We start from the raw sequence: 20,373 nt of genomic DNA on the forward strand, positions 1-20,373 counted from the left end.
AAGTCATTACGGTTCTCTACATAAGAAGTTATATACTTTAGTGTCATCAAACGTCACCCGTAATAGGGTGGATTATAAAGGTGATTAATAGATATGTAACAAATTATGTGAAGGGATGTGAGTGATGTAGATGGGATCTATCCCTCCAAATGACAGAAGTGATATCTTGTGGCCTCTTGATAGAGTAAGACCACGAAATGCATGGTCATGCTCAAATGAGTCAATATGAGATATTGAACTCATTTGCTTGAGTGAGTCTACTTGGGGATCAACAAACATAAAGATTGATAAAAGAATGACACAATCTATGCCTCATTGATCAATCTAGATATCGAAGATAGAATGACATGGTCATACATTATTATAGTCACGAAGGTTATGTTAGATCTCGACATTCTTGTCACTTGGGTAGCAATGATGCATTGGTAGATGTCACTCATTGCTTATGTTTCTAAAATGAATTTTAGAGGTATTGTCAACGTTACAAGAACCTATTCGATAACACAAATAATATTCTATTTTGGAGATGGATTCATTTTAGTTTGATTAAAGAAACAATTATGTTTATTTGATGGCCAAGACTTGAGTTAGATTCAAGTTGGTGAATAAAGTTTAATTCATCATGCATGATTAATGTGGATTAATCATGCATTGAAGAAGATGAAGTTATCATGCAGGGAGGTTATCATACATGATTAATAAGGATTAATCATGCATTAATGAGAGAATACCAAAAGTCTAAAAACCTTTGATATTCATGGCTTGAATATAAAAAGAGTTTTCTTTCCAAAAGTCAGGTTGGATTTTTCATCTTCACCTCCTTCTTCTTCTCTTGGCCGAAACTCACACTAAGGGTTGTTAGCACAACCAACTTTCTCCAAAGGAGTGTTAATGTGGATACACATAGAAGCACGGACACTTGAACGTGCAAGAGATCCAACAACCTTTGGACGAGCGAGATAAGCGAAGGGCATGTATTAAAGGTATACCCTATTAGATAAGATTTTATTTTGTAGATCTAAAACTTGTATGAGTTTTCTTTTGCATGGATCGTTTAAGGGATCAATTTTCCACTGTAAATTTTTATTTATCGCATGAGAATCCCTACAATAACTATTTTATTACCTTTATCGATGATCGCCCATGATTAGGGTATATGTATTTAATAAAATACAAATTTGAGGTCTTTAAAAAGTTCAAAGAATTCAGAATTGAAGTAGAGAAACAGCTTGACAAGAGTATTAGAATACTTCGGTTCGATCGATGTGGTGAATACTTAAGTCAAGAGTTTTCGGATTTATCTAAGAGACAATGTAATATTATCTCAGTGGACTCCACCGTATACACCCGTGCATAACGGTGTATTTGAGAGGCAAACCCCTACTTTGTTGGACATAGTGAGGTTAATGATAAATCATACAATCTTCTTAGAATATTTTAGGCAATGCAATTGAGATAACTGTTTACTTGTTAAATAGAGTCTCAATGAAGATAGTCTCTAATACTTCATATGAGATATGGAATAGTAAAACTTTACTTATCTTACTTGAAGATATGGAGTTGTCCTACTTATGTGAATAGGACTGTATCAGATAAGCTAGAAGATAAGTCTACTAAATATCTATTTATTGGATATCCTTAGAAAATGAGGGGTTACCAATTTTATTCTCCCGTAGAACAAAAGTGTTTGTTTCAAGCATATTGTATTCCTACAAGAGTTTTTCTTATAGGAAATAGTAGGAATAAAGTTAAACTTAGTGATGTTCAAGATACTCAAATAGACATTAATGAGATACCTAATCAAAAACCACAACCGATTACTCATAGTAATAAGCCATCGGCTGAACCTATTAAGACACAACATCTTCGGAAATTCAGTAGGGCATGTAATATTTCAGAGAACTATGGATTTCTTGTAAGTGAATTAAATAATTTGTTACTCATCGAGGACGAGTAAACTACAAATTATGAAGAAGTTTTGAAAGGTTCAAAAAGGGTAAATGGTTAACAACCGTGAAGTTAGAAATTGATTTCATTAAAGTCAAGTTTGGAACCTGGTGGAATATCCATTTTAATGAGACAATCAAAGAGTTTGATTTATTACAAAATCTGATAAACCCTTTGTGTATAAAGAGGTTAATGAGAATGTGAGTGTATTTCTGTGATTATATGTTGATATCATATTAATGACAGGAAATGATATACCAGTTCTGTAGTTAGTCAAACTATGGTTGGTCAAATATTTTTCATGAAAGATATGAGATAAGCGACCCACATTGACGAGAGAGGATTTACATGAGTAAGATTCCCTTATATTTTGGCAATAGGATCAATCATGTATGTTATGATGTGTACGAGACCTGATGTATCACGTGCTTTGAGTGTCACAAGCGGATATCGGATAGATCTAGGAATGGATCATAGGGTGGCTGTCAAGATAATTCTTAAGTACTTGTAAAAACTAAGGATTTGTTCTTGATATATGAAGAAGGTGATATGGTTACACACGGGTATACTAATGCTAGCTACCAAACAAGTCAATGATGATTCCAAGTCCCAGTCTGGTATATATATACTTTAAATTATGACACAATCAGATGGAAGTGTTTCAAATAAGATACTATTGCAGCTTGTGAAACAGCAAACGAAGCAGTTTGGATTAGGAAGTTCATGACTGAACTTAGAATGGTTCCAACCATTATTGAAGCATTACCTACTTACTGTGACAACAATGGAACAATCGTGTAGGAGATAGAACCTAGGTCTCACCATATATCCGAATATGTGCTTTGGCGAAATCAATTGATCAAAAAGATCATTAATAGAAGAGAAATACAAATCAAGAAGATTTCTATCGAAAGGAACCTTGTAGATCATTTAATCTGTATCTCAAAGTAAATTTGAGAAACACATAGAGGCGCGTGGTATGAGATACCAATGCGATTGACTTTAGGTCAATTGGGAGTCTATTATATTTAAGAAGTGTCCTAAGGTAATCACCTTACGGTTATACTATTTATTAGATAAATAGCAATTCATTATTTGAGTGCACATTCTCTATGTGTTCGATTGGATCCTAATCTCATTTACTGAATGCCCACAATACGATTCATAGCATGAGAGAATTTGTGATTGGATCACAACTAGTGAACATCTCTACATGTGCAATTATAAATGTATTGAAATTATCCCTAGTCAAGGAATTGATGAGTATGAACGTCATTGATTCTGTTGAGACTAGCACGTTTAAACTTCTTGGTTTGTCAAGCAGTTGTTCTCACTAGCTGGAGACATTGGATGTTGAGAGTTAAATATGGATGTTGGTTTCATTAGAGTGACCTACCATGAGACTTCAGATGGTTCGATATATATGTCAATGAAAATCTCAGTGCAGTTTAAGTGTGAGTTTCCTTTGACTTGCGGTATTCAAATCACCTTGGTCATGGAGGTTTATACTTTGACATTTTAAGCAAACATCTCCGAGGAGGTGTAGACCCGGGATGATTGGGTATAAATTGAAGTTCTTGAAAGTGTTTGAATAGCCCACAGAGAATTCATCGCTCCTTGAAAAGTAGACATATATCCTACGGGCGCTTGTCAGGATTGTTACTAAAAGTCTTTGGTCAAAGTATTACATATCAAGAGTACGACACTCTTGGACATATGTACAGGTAACTTAAATCCATAAGACAAGAAAGCTAGCTTGGGCTAGGTGTGACGTAGTCAGCCTAGTGGGGACTGACATACATAGACAATGTCCTGAACCAAGCGAGTATAAGATGGTGAAAGGAATGAGGCACGTCTCCTTGTAGTTGCTGAAGAGTTTAGAAATGTTTTGGAATCAATCGTTGATTTTCAATCAATTAGGGATCATGATGTACTACTAGGTGCCACTCATGACCATTCCACAATTAATAGTTAATTACAAACAGCTAACATAACTGGGAACCTATTAGGTCATACGCACTATAAGTTTTCTGAAGGACTTAAAATGAATTTGAGAATTAGATTCTCAGATCAAGAGAAATAAAGTCTGATTGGACCGGACAAAAGTAAAATTGACTTTATCTTATGAAGACGAAATAAATAAAACTAATTTGGTTCAAATCGAAGATGGTTTGATTATTTAACCAAACGATTCGATTTTAAATCAAATTAAACTAACTTGATTTGGTTCATGATGGAAGATATTTTGATAAAATGGAAGCAATGATGGGCTTCATCTTGTAAAGATGAAATGAACAAAATTAATTTGGGTCAAATCAGAGGTTGTTGATATTGAACCAAGCCACTTAGGTCTAAACAAAACCTAAGACCATTTCACTATAGTAATCGGTCTAAATCAAACCCGATCTAAGCTAAACCCTAAACTCGTCCACGCAGTTCAACCCTTCTTCTCTGCTCGATCGCGAGCCGCGAGCATAGGGTATCACGATCCCACTTCTACCGGCAACCTTCCTCACGTGACTTCTTCTCCACAATCCCTAGTTCACCGTCGAAAATCAAGGGAGAAGATAGTATAAGAGGAGGCAAACCCTAGCGTGCTGGCTGCCACCCCGATCGGGCTTTCTCCCAAGCTGAACTGAGCGCACCTTCCTCCTTGCCGGCGGTCACGAGAAAACAAAGGATCAGGCACGGCGCTGTTGCTTGCTGACCATCCACATGATAGCATTGTCGGACTTGCCGGTTGCTCCGTCGGCCGAGGGAGAAAGAAGTTGGTCTTTCCCCGAGCTCGTCCGCCCGACGCAGCCCTTCGCCAAAGCAGGCAGCAAACCCTAGCTAGTCATGCGCCTTTGCTCCGATGGTCGACTGCCTTTGCTCTGTCGGTCGCACGCCTTTGCTCCAATGGCCGACCGCCTCTGCTCCGCCTGATTCAACCGACTATGCGGGAAGAAGGAGGGCAGTGGAAACCCTAGAGCACCGCTATGGTCATCTGCGCGCTAGCCTACTGCTGTTTTCGAAGAGGAGCAATCGAAGAAACCTTCGCTAGGTGTCGGCTACCCTTTGGATTCTCCCTGGTGAAGAACCATGGTCGACCGCAAGGAGGAATGTCCTTGTCGTCATTGGACATCAACAGTCGATTCCTGAGACCAGTGGTTGGCGAAGAAAAGACCGTCCATTTTATCTTTATCCCAGAGCGACTTGTGAAATCTTTGCCGGAATAGTCATCAGGTTGTTGTCAGAAGCTTGTGAAGCTTCCGGAGAAAGTTCCATCAACGTTGGAAAGGTTCTGACCATTTGCCCTAAATCGGAGGTCAATAGTTGACTACCAAAAACTACACTGAGAATGTGATTCCCGGTGATAGATAGAAAATCCCAAAAATGATCACGACAAACGTTGTTGCATGTTTTTCAGAATTAGATTTTCTCTAGAATCGATCATTATCGATCATCGACTAGTACCGAAGACGATGACGCAACTTGTGGCTTCGAAAGCCGTCCAAACGAGAGTTTGGCGTGAATCACCAGTAGAGGAGATTCACTCAACGTCATCAATAAGGTACGCATAGAATATTTATTATTCTGTAAAAAATTTTAATTTTCAGTCATACCTTGTACTTATTATTTCATGTCTATGCATGCGTGTGTTGTAATAATTTTTTATTAATTATTAGTATATTTCTGCTGCGCACGTTTACGAAACGTGTAAATATGCCCATTATACTGGGACAATCCTAATAGTATATATGGATATATCCATTTGAACGCTTTTTGAGGAGATTAATTATTAATGTTCGTAACAAAATAAGAGCTGAAGGTCTATATGTAATACTTATCTAGTTGAAGAAATATCTTATTTCTGTTCATATTATTTTGTTGATAATGTGAAAAATAGGCATCGCAAGTGTTCTCAAAATTTAGATGATGCTCAACCGATAGATCCACAAATGTTTTATATTTTTAAGTTTTCTAGTAAGTCAATGGGTGCATCTATTAATAGGTGGTTAAATTCAAAAGAATATCATACAGCAAGAACATACATACTCCTCAACTATGATAAGGTCAAACCCTACTTAGAGTGAGTTAACTTATAATTTAAAATATTTTTTTTGTTATTCCTACTGGTCATAAGATATGTGTTTAATTTACTTGTATTAATAGCTTGTACGAATAATAACTATAAATTCAAAATCCATCAATAAGTACAAGTGAGATAGACAAAAAGATAGAGACGGAATTCGTAATTTAGTTTGAAATATATGTAAGTTTGAGATATATCTTTTTTCAATATATATTATAATAAATTTATATCATTATTTTTTTTAAGTGAATGATCGTAGAATTTTAAATGTGCAAGATGAAAGGATAAAGAATATTGCATCAGGACCTCTCCGTAATATAAGAGTCTTTTCAAGTTATTATGTGAATGGTTTGAAATTTCATATGGCACAACGCGATGCACATACAATGACCTCTAATTCAGATGCTTGCGTAAAAAGATATACCACCAACACGGATACTGAATATGATTACTATGACATAGTTAATGAAATTATTGAGGTTGAAGATCCTACTTTACCCATAAAAAGATGTGTGTTATTCAAATATTCTTGGTATGATTCGACTCTATGAACAGGTACTAGAATACATGCAAACTATAATTTAGTTGAGGTTCATGTAAATAAAAGATTCACCAAGTTTGAACCCTTCATTTTCGTAGTACAAGATGGGCAAGTTTTCTATCTTGATTACCCGACGAAGAGAAGGAGATCTAGTAAATGGTTATCAGTTTGTCGAATCAAGTGTCGGTCAAACATAGAAATGTCGAACTCCATTACGACCCATAATCATGATGCATTTTAGAATGAGAAAGTGGAGACTCATTCAATTAATTCAGATATTCAATCTACACCTCAATTAATCATAGATGTAAATGTCACTTACAAGAAAATAGATGATGGAGAGATGTCCAACAATGCGAAACTAATAGTCTAGCGATGAAGAACTAGAAATTGTTGATGTTAATGATTCAGATTGTAATGATGATTAAACTTTAGAGATGAAAATTGGTATTTTCATGTATATGCTTATTTTTTACATGTTGGATTGTGTATGTGTTATAATTGTATTTTGCAGATATAGTCATGTCAGGCAGTCCATCAGTACACACCGATCATATTGTTTTGAGTATTGTTGGGGGCTGGTATGTATTGTTGTTATCAGTAATTTAAATTCATTTCTTTTATAATGAATAATGAAATATGTTTTTCATATAGTTGTATTCCCAATGGTCATAGTGTTGTAGCGTATATTTCAAAAAAATTAAAAGAACGATAGTGCACTTCTGGTTATACATGAAGGTATGTAGAACAAGAAATAAAAGATTTTTATTATCATGAATTTTTTATAAGTAATTTGAATATTATTTTTACTAACCCTTATTGTCTGATACTAATATTTTTGATATTTTTGTAGAAAAATATACCTAGGAGTCGGGCCAGGAAGAAGAATTCAAAAAGATTTGAAAAAATTATTATCAAAAATTGTACAAAGGTCTTATGTACAAGTGGAGAAAAAATAAAAAAAAAACCTTCATATATGCTTGATAAGGTATGGGATGAATGACACAGGATTTGAGCTGCAGAAAAATGAGTGAAATTCAACGACTGCTCAAAGCATTAGAAATCCTGAGGCCAATGGCACTAGATCGTCAAAGCATATAGCTAAATCACGATATATTGTAGAGCATGCAATAGATTTGGTGAGTTTATACTAACATTATTTAAAATTTTTATTATTGATAATAATTTTTAAGTTTTAAATATTTTAGGGGGTGTTTGGTTTGAAATTTTTTTTCTATTTTCTATTTTTCATTTTCTATTTCTGTTTTTCTATTTTCTGATCTAGTTTTTAGAAAACAGAAAATACGTTTGGTATGATATACTATTTTTTATTTTCTAAAAAATAAAATTAAAAAATATGGTTGATTTATTAATATAAAAAATTATAAATAAAATAGATTTTTTTAATAAAAATACCATATTATCATGGAAAAAGAAAAATCATACAAGAAGGGGATCAACCATATTAGAAAAGGGTCAAACCTGACCTTCTAATACAACATTACATAACTTTAAATGTACTGTGAAATCTAATTGAAATCAAATTAATTAATTTAATAAATTTTAATTTAAATATTTATAAATTTAAAAAATAATTTATTTTAAATTTTAAAAAATAAAATTAATGAATTATATTTATTAATTTAATGAATTATTTTATTAATTTAATGAATTATTTTATTGAAATAATTATTTTAATAAATTATTTTATTAAAATATATATATATTTATTTTAAATTTTAAAAGATAAAATTCAAAAAATTATATTTATTAATTTAATAAATCATTTTATTAAAATCATTATTTTTATCAAATTATATTTATTAATTTAATAAATTATTTTATTAAAATAATCGTGAGATGAGGAGGTGTACGGCACTGTAGTCGTCTTTTTCTATTTTCTATTTTTTAGTCACAGTTTTCATTCTCTATAGAAAATGATAAAATATCATTTTCTGTTTTCTTAGAAAATAACTTCTCATTTTCTAAAAAATGAGATTGGAAAACACAAAGCAAACAGTAACTTCTAAAAAATAAGAAAATAAAAATGAAAAATTACCAAACCAAACGCCCCCTTATTTTTTTCAAGCAAATACTTTACATAGACCCAGTACTTATTGGAAGATATTTCATAGTACCCATAAAAAAAGAGATGGCACTTTTGCAGATGTGAGATCGAAGGTCATAAATGTAAAAATATAAATTTTACTACTACTAATATTTAAAAATGACTAGGTTTATTAATTATTTATTATCTAATACTAATAATTTTTTTAACAGGATAATATGACTGATCGAATTGCATAGGCGTCTCAGCTTGATGTAGAGGGGGGTGACTTAGTGAGGTTATCAGATAAAGCTATAAATGATACATATTATAATGTGGTTGGTGGAAGCAAAAAGAACGCCCTCTACGGCCTTGGCTCCCATGTGCGAGTTGCATATAATCGTGTTATGGCTCCTAGGGTCAAGGGTCGATCCAGTTCTCAATCTAATGAAGTGTGAGAATTACGACTTGAAAATCAAGCACTGAGAGATCGAGTCACGACATTAGAGTAGTCCGAGTTGTCCATAGATGATCGAGTCAGGGCAGCTGTAAAGCAGTCAGAGCGGTCAATAAATGATCGGGTCAGAATGGCAGTCGATCACCAAATGCGAGAATTTTTTGATCGTTATTCAATCATGAGTCCTTTTGCTTTTCCCACTCCGCATCGTTTCGATTCATAATAGACTCAAGACCCAAATGCTCCTGATACGTAGATATGTTGAGGTATGTTAATTTTGAAGTTTATTTTTATTTTTATGGTTCATTAAACATAATAATTGGTACTACTTAAAGTGAGCCCACTGAGTAACTTCTAATTGTCAATCGATAAACTATTTATATATGATGTTTGTTTTTGTTAATGAATTTTGTCTATAAACACTAAGGTTTCGTTGTTCGCAGATGGAACTGGAGAACCTAATCAGGAAGGAATAAGCGCTACTACAACAATCTTTTAGATGCTCTGCTAGAAAAAGAATTACCTTCAACAAGCCTCATGGATTAATAGATACGTTAATATTTTACTTCTTTAGTTTTAAACTGTAATCGTGACAACCTAAAGAATAGATTGAACTTGAGTTTTAGTTTTTGTTTGATCAGATATGTAATGTAGGCATCTATTTTGATCTTGTAGATTTATATCACTCTGTTTTTAGTTATGCTATTGTCATGCTTGAGATTACAACTACTACCATCTTAGCTCCCAGTACACTGTTTGTATGCAAGATGAATGCACGCAACATTGCCACAGTTTTTGCTCTAAACATGACTCAGGCAATTGATGGCAGTTTTTGCTCCAAACCTTGAGGAACTCTATACCAGTACAAAGAGGAAGATGAAGATCTCCAGAGAAATCAAAACTCCTAATGGGTAGAAAACTTTCCTCCCCTTTTACAACTTGACATTAACTGAATAGTTCAATGGAATATTACTATCTAAATTCACAATGTAGATCAAGAAAGCAATCTGATCATATGGATGGCGGATAGCATGCCTAATATTGGAGAAGCTCTACACAAAGATGCCCATGCGTCTAATGTTTGACATAATTTACTAGACATCTCGAAAATTTTTAACACTGTAATATACAAGTAAACTCTTCTTCCTCTGTTGAATATAGTGATCTTGCCATGGGGAAAATGTTGAATTGCAAAGCCAAATGTATTGATGCACCATTAGAAACTTTAGGAAGTCCTCCTAGTTGTTAATACCATTGATGTCCTTTGTGGTTAAGCTCATTTTCCAATCTCTTGTGTATACAGGTTTGTGCTTTTGTACTTCAAAATGCATTTCATCTCAGTTTGTTTCCTTTTTCCCCTTTTGTTATTGCAAGGTTGTATCTTCATGTTGTTACAGAATCAAAGCTTGTAGTTTATACTTCAACAGGAGAAAAGTTACGGATCAATGTAATATTTATACTGCTAAACTTTTAAAATTGCATATAGTACATATCTTTGAATTTTTTTTTAAGCACTGCATTTTATCATACATGATTCATCTCAATGTTCTCTTGTTTTATCTTGTTCCCCCTTCCCATACATGTTTCCTTCATTATAAGTGCAGTTTGATATCACATTCCCTGCCCTTTCTTGCTCTATGGTCATTATGGCGTAATCACAATCAACAACTACCCTGAGCTAATCAATAGGATTGGATCAATTAAAAATCAGTGGAGAAGAGCATCTTGATGTTGTATGTATTATCACTAGAGTTTTTATATAGCTGTATTAAGTGCTCTAAACTGTTACTTTTGACCTTTAGTAATAGGTTTTCCCCATGTTCTATTAACAGAGACATGACATCATCAAAAAGAGGTTAGACTCTCATGGGAATGCTATCGAATCTAGACAACATGGAATTGGTTCACCTAAGGTGTGTATGACATGTGTATCCATTTACTGGATAGTACTAAGTTTGTAGGACATAGACATGCAGCCTGTATTTATTTGTTGCCATTTTACACTACAGAATGAAAATCCTTTACAAAGACATGGTGGACGGCTTGAACATAAAGAGACATTGTGGTTCTTGCTATGGTGCGGAAGCAGTATGGTCTATTTCTCCAACAGCTTGTCATTACTAAGTTGATCATCAAGTTCAATGTGAAGTTTCCTTCTGGGTTGACACCAGAGCAGCGTGCAGGGATTAGAAGCATCTTTCGATAATCAAGGTGCAAATTGCTCTACCTAAGTTTCCTTGTCAGATTATCAGTATTATTGTTGTTATTTTATTTTTCTCTACTATTATGATTTAAGCAATTAATTTTCTTTGTGACTTGTAATATCTGCACCATGATGTCTGTCTGTCTAATTTTCATGAAATTCTTTACTGTAATCATTAATTCTAGATCGTCGATCCTTTGACTGCACCGATGCATGCAGTACAAGTGATGAACTTCCTGAGGATGCTAATCTTGAAGACACTGAAAGAGAGACAACATTCCTGAGGATCCATCTCGAGTCTTGCAGTAAGCAAGCAACTGAACATATGATCGATGATCTAGCATTCGATAATCCTCGAATGCACAAAGACAAAGTAACAGAAGATGAGGCAACTCAATCTCCTCAAACCTCATTTAACTTCTCTGTGATGTTGTTGCGGTTGTTGTTTATTATTGTTTTATTTTGCTAGAGTTGACCTCATTTAACTTCTCTGTGAGATTGTTTTAAATAAGATTGTTATTTTCTATTTGATCTTTTCATTTCAAAGACTATTCCATTAATCTTTCAATAAGAAATTATTTTTTTATATTATTTAGATATTGATTGTGTATGATAAATTTGTGATATGTATTTTGAAAGTGGATTGTAAATATGGATTGTATGAGATAGAGCTTTAATATGAATTAAATGTAAATATAATAAAGGGATGTTAATAAACTTTGTAAAATATTAACGACGGCTTTAGCGACCGAATTCAAAATCGATCGTTAAATTTAGCGACCGATTTTCATATTCCGTCGTTAATTTTAACGATCGAATTCACAATCGATCGTTAATATTAGCGACGGAATGTTAAACTTGATCGTAGCGATCAAATTTAATATCGATCGTTAATTAACGACTCTTGTCCGAATTAAAATTCGATTGTAATTTTAGCGACCAAATTCAAAATCGATCGTTAATATTAGCGACGGAACCAAAATTGATCGCTAAATTTAACGATCGATTTTGAATTTGATTGCTAATCTTAGCGATCGACTTTAATTGTGGTCGTTAATTTTAGCGACTGACTTCAAAATCGGTCGTTAATTTTAGCAACAATTTTGCATTCCATTGCTAAAATTAACGATCAAAATTTAATTCGGTCAATAAATTAACGATCGAATTTTAATTCGGTTGTTAATTAGCAATTGAAATCAAAATCGGTCACTAAATCGAATTACGATAAAATTTTTTACGATTCTTTTTTTTCAATCGTTGTTCGATCGTTAATCGGGTTTAAGGACCGATTAGCGATTGAATTTTTGATCGCTAAATATGATTATTTTTGTAGTCGAGTATTTTCATGCAACATTTTTGTGCCCAAAGATTCTATATCTTATATAATAAATACTCCAATAACTCTATACGAGCTGCCTCGAGTCAATTGGGAAAGACCTCCAATCGATTGGACATCCAAATGAAACCATTAGAAGCTAATAGTTATATAGCTAAGTCAATTGAATTTCTCCCCCGGTCAAGTGTAAGCTTGTAGTCAATTTGAATCACATTTAGTCGACTGTTGCACTAACATAAATATTTTATTCGTTCAACACCTACATTTAGTCGACTCCATAGTTGATTAACATGCTCTAGTTGACAACCCAATCAATTAGATTTTGAGCAAGCCCACTTTCACTTGGCTTACAACTACTATAAGTGCACACAAAAGATCAAGACTGAAATAATTGACAAACTATGATTTGGGACATATAGCCCCTGGTTGAAAATTTCATAATCAAGCTACTAAATAAGTCTATCCCATCCTAGTTATCACACATTATTTATAATGGTATTGTCTAAAGATAAAAGTCCCTGAATTACATTCACTCGCTTAATCTCTCATATCCTTTATGCTTCTAGATCTTCAACCTCCTTGATCTAGGTGTCAGTTCATCAAATGCACCAAGCTCCTTGAGCTCGCTTTGTAACATCCGACTAATGCTCGAAGTCATTGAGTCCACCTCATTTTAGGTTATTGAGCTGTCAAATGCACTAAGCTCCCCAAGTGCGCTCCATGCTATCTAATCCTTCATGCTTATGAGTCCATCTCATTCCATGTTGTTGAGCCATCAACTAAAATCTAACTCAATTGGTCACGAATTGAGTGATAGGCATAGCGCAAGTTAAATAATCCTCCATTACAGTTTCATTAGTTTGTTTGAGGGTCGTGGATATCACAAGATAGGTCGAGTGAATACGAGAGGGATTAGTGAGTAGAGTTCATGACTATCTAAACATTCGTGAATGAATGGCCTTGCGCCAAAGAACTACAGTGTAATATGGTATTGCGCCATTCACTCTTTTCTTACCATTCACAATTGTGTTTCAATCAACAAGCTCTGCAACTTTCATGTGCACTATTCCAAATATTTGTGCACTTAATACACATCAAAAATATAAGTAAAACCTAACTTAAACTTTATTATTAACACGTCAAATAACATGATCAAATTTGACCATAAGGAAGTATTGTTTCCCAAATAAAGAGTTATAAAAGATAACAATGGAGGGTAGAGGAGCTCTCAATGATTTTAAAACTACAGTTTGAATTCCCACTTTTGAAGAACATATTTGTCACAAATAGACTAAAATACAAGATGGGTTCAGATACAAGACAAGTAATTGTATGGCGGTTTGGTTTAGGCATGACCATTGGCTTCTTGACAATGCCCGATTAAATAAAGAACATTGTATTTGCTCCTTTGGAAGGCAGCCCACAATGGGCTTCCCTCTAATTCTGAAAGGGTATGACCACATATCTCCAATATATCGAGCTACCAAGTCTATTCAAGGTATCCCAAATGATTATCCATGTCCTTAGAGATTGTAAACACGCCCGAGAGACATACTCAACCATATATTATGGTGATTCCAAGAGTGACACACAAATACTCTAACAACTTTGTCATTTTTGCCAAGCCTACGGTGCATTGCTATTGACAAACAAAGAGGAGCTAGATAAGTCAGCAAACTAATGTGGCATTGCTGTTGACGAACAAAGAGTTGGATGAGTCAACAATTCAAAGTTACAGTAACAACTGAAAAACTGAATAGGGGATCTTCTCGCATTAATCTCTTCCGCATGCAACTTTCAAAGGGGCCTTCTTGTGGAACGACAATGCAGAACTCGATGAGAGTATCAAATAGAAAGGAATCATCAAAGGCACAAATAGAATATAAAACGACAATGAAATTTTCCTTGGAGACCAGTATGAAATTATCATAATTAGTGTCACATATGCGCACCCTTTTGAGTTCGTGTATATAATTTTCGAAGTAAAACTCTGTCAAGACAAGATTTGAGTAGTATTATCAAGCTTATCATCATCCAAGAATCTATGTTGTACCATTTCTGAGCCTCTAAAAACAACAGCCTTTCCTCTAAAGGATAAATAATAATTATCTGTTTACAATAGTGATATTCCCTCTTTGATTCTATTATTCCTGGTCTTAGCAGAAGAACATCAACAAGCCTCTTCAAACTTCTGCCCGTAACCCACCTGAGCTTGTAGCAAGTTTCACCAATCGCAGTTGGGCCTTCATTTAGTCACCAAAAGATAATCTGCTTATTTTATGAGCTCAGCTTTACCCCTATGTTGTCCACAATAGTCACTTGTTGTCCTGCATGGATTCCCGTCGCATGAAAAGTGCATAGAGTAGCTCATTCCACGCATCTAAAATGCCCAGTAAACACCAGTGGCTGCAGTCTTGCTTTTGCACAGGAGATAGGTGTGAGGGACCGAGATAGTATAAAGATAAATGTTCATCTTTCCTTCGGCTCGTCATCTCGGTCACATTCAAAAGATTGAGTTCTAGTGTTTCAGTCATCATAGAGTTCTTTGATATCACATTGCTAAATGGTCTCAGGAATTGAGACCAGGGTTTCAGGGATATCCGAGACCCTAAATCTGGCAGTGTCTCTAAGTGATGAGTTCCACCTGTTCTCCAGTTACCACCTCTGCACAAAGGCATGTAAATTGACATAATATTCCAATCAGGTTGAGTCTAACCGCTTTCCAATTTATCATAACAAACTTTGAATCTTTATACTAAGCATCGAATAGAAGGTTTCTTGACATGAGTTCAATAAAGACATCCACTGGTCATATTTTACTAACTCACGAGAACAAGAATTTAACCAATCGACAAAGTGATTCCGTTGTGTGTACAACCACTGTTGAACTAGAAAAATAAAACTAAGATCAAGTAGTTCTTTAACAAAGTGACTTTTCCTCTAAACTGAATCATTCACCTCTATGTCAAAAATTACTACCTGAACATGCCTAAGGTCAATATGACCAAGAGAAATCTTCACACAATCAAATCTTTGTTTGTTTGTTCGTTCAGTTGAGAAAGATTTAAGCTTACATGCCGCTTACATAACCATCGAATGTTTTTGGTTTGTGCAGAGCAGTTGAATTAAGCATAAGCAAGGGCAAAAAGAGGAGTGATCCTAATAAAGAACATGCCCATGAAAACTTTATGAAACATACAAAGTTTTTGGTGGAAATTAATCGGGATGAAGAAATTATGAGTTGGTTGGCTCATCACGAACTCATCTATCCTGAAGCTGGTAAATTTCCAAACATATAAAAGTAATCCATCTCATTCTCATTAGATAACTCAACTGAACCGGGAACCATCCACAGTTGTAGTTTGGCAATGGAGTTTGGTAGTAAATATTTTGCCAACAACTAATAACTATATAGACATGATTCATGCATTGAAATATTCAAATTATTTTTATGTTATGCTTCTTATTTCACTTGCTCGCTTTTGAGTCCTTTCTCATTCACCCCAACAGGAAACAAAAGGGAAGACAAACAAATCCTGATCAAAAGCTCTGAAACTTGTGTTAAATGTGATATTTATGTCCAAGGTGGACCATATTTCTCATCGATATAGTCAAAATGCATCTGATTAGTGTTAGTCTATGGATGTGTGCTACCATGTGAAAGCCACGAATATGTAGAAGGTCCACATCAAATCAGTAGTAGTTGACACAAAGATAGGCATGCACAAGAACATCTACATCACTGAGTAACATCTCTCTACATATTCTTAGAATTTTGTAAATCCAGAGAAATGATGATCAATTTTACATAAGTCATGGCTAGACAAATTGTCTTTGATGAAAATTAGTAAGATTCAACACAAGAAAATTGTACAAGCCGAAAACTAAGAAGAATAGGAATTCTGACTTATGTGACAATCCTTGGCCAGCTAATGTTGATTAAAAACGAAATGATATTTACAGAACGAAGAAAGTAACCAGTCTAATAGGGAAGCTAAATAACTGAACAACACAAACAAATCAGTCAATTACCTGAAATGAGTCGGAGCATATGTCCGAAAGAAAACTTGTGTCTTACTTCTGTTGACTTCCTTATGAACCCACTGGAACAACGTTTGCATTGCTCTCTGATAAGCCTCATCCACACTCATCTCTATTGCCACCTGATTTCCTTCTTGAAAATAGCAACCCCTGAAAAATGTCTTTTCTTTTAATTTGTACAAATATAAATAGTCGCTTAAGCTATAAATCATATTTTGAAGATTCTCAAGTTCTACAACATTCAAATGAACATCCAATTTGTTGTTCATAATGATCCATCACAACAAATCCAAAGTAATTATCTAAAGTTTGTGGAAATAAACAGAGCATTTGTGCAGAGAATTGCTTCCTGAAACTTAGTAGGAAAAAGGAACGTGAAAGTAGATAATTATTATTTGGTGACCTATTTCATTTAGAAATATCAAACTGCAGTAGTTTCTGGATTGAAGTGGATTGAAATCTAAAATAACTTCGGGGGCTCATGTTATATGCAATGTGATCACTCTCTACTCGTTAGATAAAGCTCTACTGCTTGTCTCCATGATGTTAACAAAATGAGAAATCAGAAACCAAAAGATAAGGAATCAAAACTTATTAGTATTCCAGTTAGAATGTGTAGATTGATTATGCTATATAATGATTACCCTCTTAAGGTCTTCTCGTAGTTCCGCCAGTGGCCAGAGTTGAAGACAAGGATATCGGCACTCTTCCAACTATTTGATGTCCAATCCAACATGTCTAATCTCAGAGTCGTCTTCACATCTTCAGGCACACCAGCTGAAGCGCGAACCTGAGGTACTAACAATGGTGATCTGTAGTATTCAACAGTGCAAGTGTAGTCCTCAAATTTAAACACCAGGAAACCCATATGCTTTGTAATCGGGTTGCCATTTACTTCATTGATTGAGCTCTTGTTTGTCAGAGATGTAGAGAGCATGCAGAGTAGAGACTCCCACTGATTCCTTCCAATTGAATCCCCTACAAAAACCAACCTTCTGTTCCTTAGCTTCTCCAACATCTTCTTGGAATTAAATCTGTCCCCCCAAAAAATAAACAAAATGAGTTGAGGAACCATTTAAATCATAAAAGAGCCATTTCTATGACTCTAAATCCTCTTCTCATTAAACCGAAAATTGCTACTGTAATTAGCTAAGTAACTGTATTATACTGATTATTCAATAGAAAAAAAATGAGATAAATTAAGTGTTAGGAAAAAGGAAGTTTCGATAACCTTGATTTCTTTCTTCAAAAGGTGTAAGGCATGAAATTAGATTACTGGTAAACAGGTTGCCATGCATGGCAGTCAAAATTTTGAGAAGTTGATAAAAATTTTCCTTTACTTTCTCTTTTAGCCAGATTTTCTGTTTCTATCAAATAGAGGATAAAATTCTGGTATAGGTATTGAAACCACAGAATCAATTGTTGCTAACTAATAGAAAATTTCACAGTAACGAGGAGGATGAAAGAAATCTACCTAACTAACCAAGTGCAAGAATGCCTATCAACTACTGCCTAAGTAATCTCCTCACCTAAATCATTGTTTTCTATGCATTGGTAAAATCTAAAAGCCTATTTATTTCACGGAAAATAACTATTTATTTCACATTTTACATTAGCTAGTAAAAAAAAATGATTTCATTATAGTTTTTTTGTCGTTTCAAAGATTAAAAAGTTACTTAATAATATTAAACCAGTGAGATGGAGAAGATTACTATAAATCTAAGAATAAAAAGATATACTTAATAATCTGTCTTCGTCTAAGTGTAAATATTTGAGCGCTCTTCTAATTATCCTTTTTTGTATATATATAAATAAAAGTAATAACAGAAAGAATCAAACTTTGACGGTTAAAAAGAGAAGGAAAAGAGAGGAATCTGTTGACCTGGGAAGATTGCAGCGAGCGGGCTGCCACCGCCACTTGGTGTACAACCGGTCGGGCCTCCGTTCTCGGCGGATCGGAACCCTGGTTGCCCTCGAACCAATCGCACTCCCCTCCGCGTCCCGCCGCCGCTGCCGTCTCCACGGTGTTCTGCCATGTGCCCCGCAAGTGCTCGTAGTAGTAGACCGAGCGCCGGGCACGCTGAGCCACGACGAGTACTAGGACGACGCTCGCCACGAAGAGCCACGGCACTATCACGTGCTCAGAGAGATTGAGCAGCCGCACCGCCCTCCTCTTTGCCGCCGACTCCGGAAGCGGGTCTACTGCGGAGCCGGAGCCGGATATCGCCATGACGCTCCCCTCGCCGCCGTGGGAGGTTATGGCGACGGCAAGTTATGCACGGAATACATGCGGCGAGGACGGGGACGAAGGAACGAATACGACAGGGAAGAACAGAAAGAAAGCAATGAAAAATCAATAAATGGGTATTTTTAATATGAAAATATAATAAGACGTTCTTTCTTCCTTTTTTTTTAGAATGTATTTTTATAATTCTGATAATTAAGAGTATTTTCTATTTTTTATATTAAAAATTAAAATAATAATTTTTTCCATAAATCTACATATTTAACGACTCGCCATCGTTGTCATATTTTTTCGTTGATTCATCAGGACACGAGTGAATTTGAAAATTTGAGAAATTTTCAAATTACATATTATACTTAAAATGATTAAAGGACTATTGATTTATATAATTATTTTTTCATTCTGCTCTTCTCATCAATAATAATTATTTATATATCAATTTTAAAATATATCATATTCAAAATATTAAATATAAAAATTATTTCTTTATGCATGCAATCTCAATATTTTTCTTCCTCTCTCTCTATTCATGGAAAGCAAATCTTTCTCCCTTCCTTTCACCTATCGATTTTATACCATTCAAATTTATTTATTTTGAATTTAACTACTAAAATCAAATTTAAGATTTGATATCATATCTATTTTCTTTAAATTATACTCTCTATCACGTGGTTGTAAATTCACATAAATTCAAATAATCTAGGTTCATTAGTGAATTTCAATCAAAATTTATTTATCGATTTAAAGAGCTTCAATTGCACTTATTCCAATCCTATGAGTTTTTGAAGTGCCAAGGAATTCAAATGTGCCCTCCTTTATTATTTTCAGACTTCTCTAATAGTGTCAAAGGGGGAAAAAATCTTCAACTAGAACGTTTGGACCTGCTCTCTTGCAGACCAGCCCCAAACATTCTGATTAAAAATTATCATAATACTAGGACACCTCTAGAGAATCAGAAATAAATAATCGAGAGCACCTTTGGACTCCTTACATCCTCAAAAAATCGCATGACCTAAAATGGGTACAATATGAGCTATCTAGGTCAATCGATAGATTTTGACTGAAACTTATTGATGAGCCTAAGCTATTTGAATTTCTATAAAGAGTAATGATATGCTGCATGAAAAGTCAGCATGAAAATATAGCATAACAGACACATAGGGTTGGGTCCCACCTGCATACAGGTGGGTGCCACTTCCATGCCTGTGTCTTTCATGCTGCATTTTCATGCTGACTTTTCATGCAGCATATCATTACTCTTCTATAAATTTGCACTCATCCAGTAAGATTGAGTGAGAGAAAGATAGATATGATATCAAACTTTGATTCTAATCAAGGAACATTATAGGCATGGTATGAGGAGACCAAACTCATAAATAATGGAGAACACCTTTAGATTGCTTGCGATCTCAAAAATCTATAGGATTTGAAATGGATGTAATCTGAACTCAATTAATGAATTTTGATCGAAATTCATTGAT

The 20,373-nt window shown here is 34.5% G+C and overlaps 1 pseudogene; it reads right to left on the reverse strand.

The window, feature by feature from the left end:
- Positions 1–14,883: 14,883 nt before the first annotated feature.
- On the reverse strand, positions 14,884–18,877 carry LOC141822322 (protein trichome birefringence-like 10; annotated as a pseudogene).
- Between the last annotated feature and the right edge of the window lie 1,496 nt (positions 18,878–20,373).

Source organism: Curcuma longa, chromosome 2 (assembly GCF_044706935.1).
Source record: "Curcuma longa cultivar G26 ecotype Majalengka, Jawa Barat chromosome 2, ITB_CL_G26_1.1, whole genome shotgun sequence".
NCBI classification, from domain to species: Eukaryota; Viridiplantae; Streptophyta; class Magnoliopsida; order Zingiberales; family Zingiberaceae; genus Curcuma; species Curcuma longa.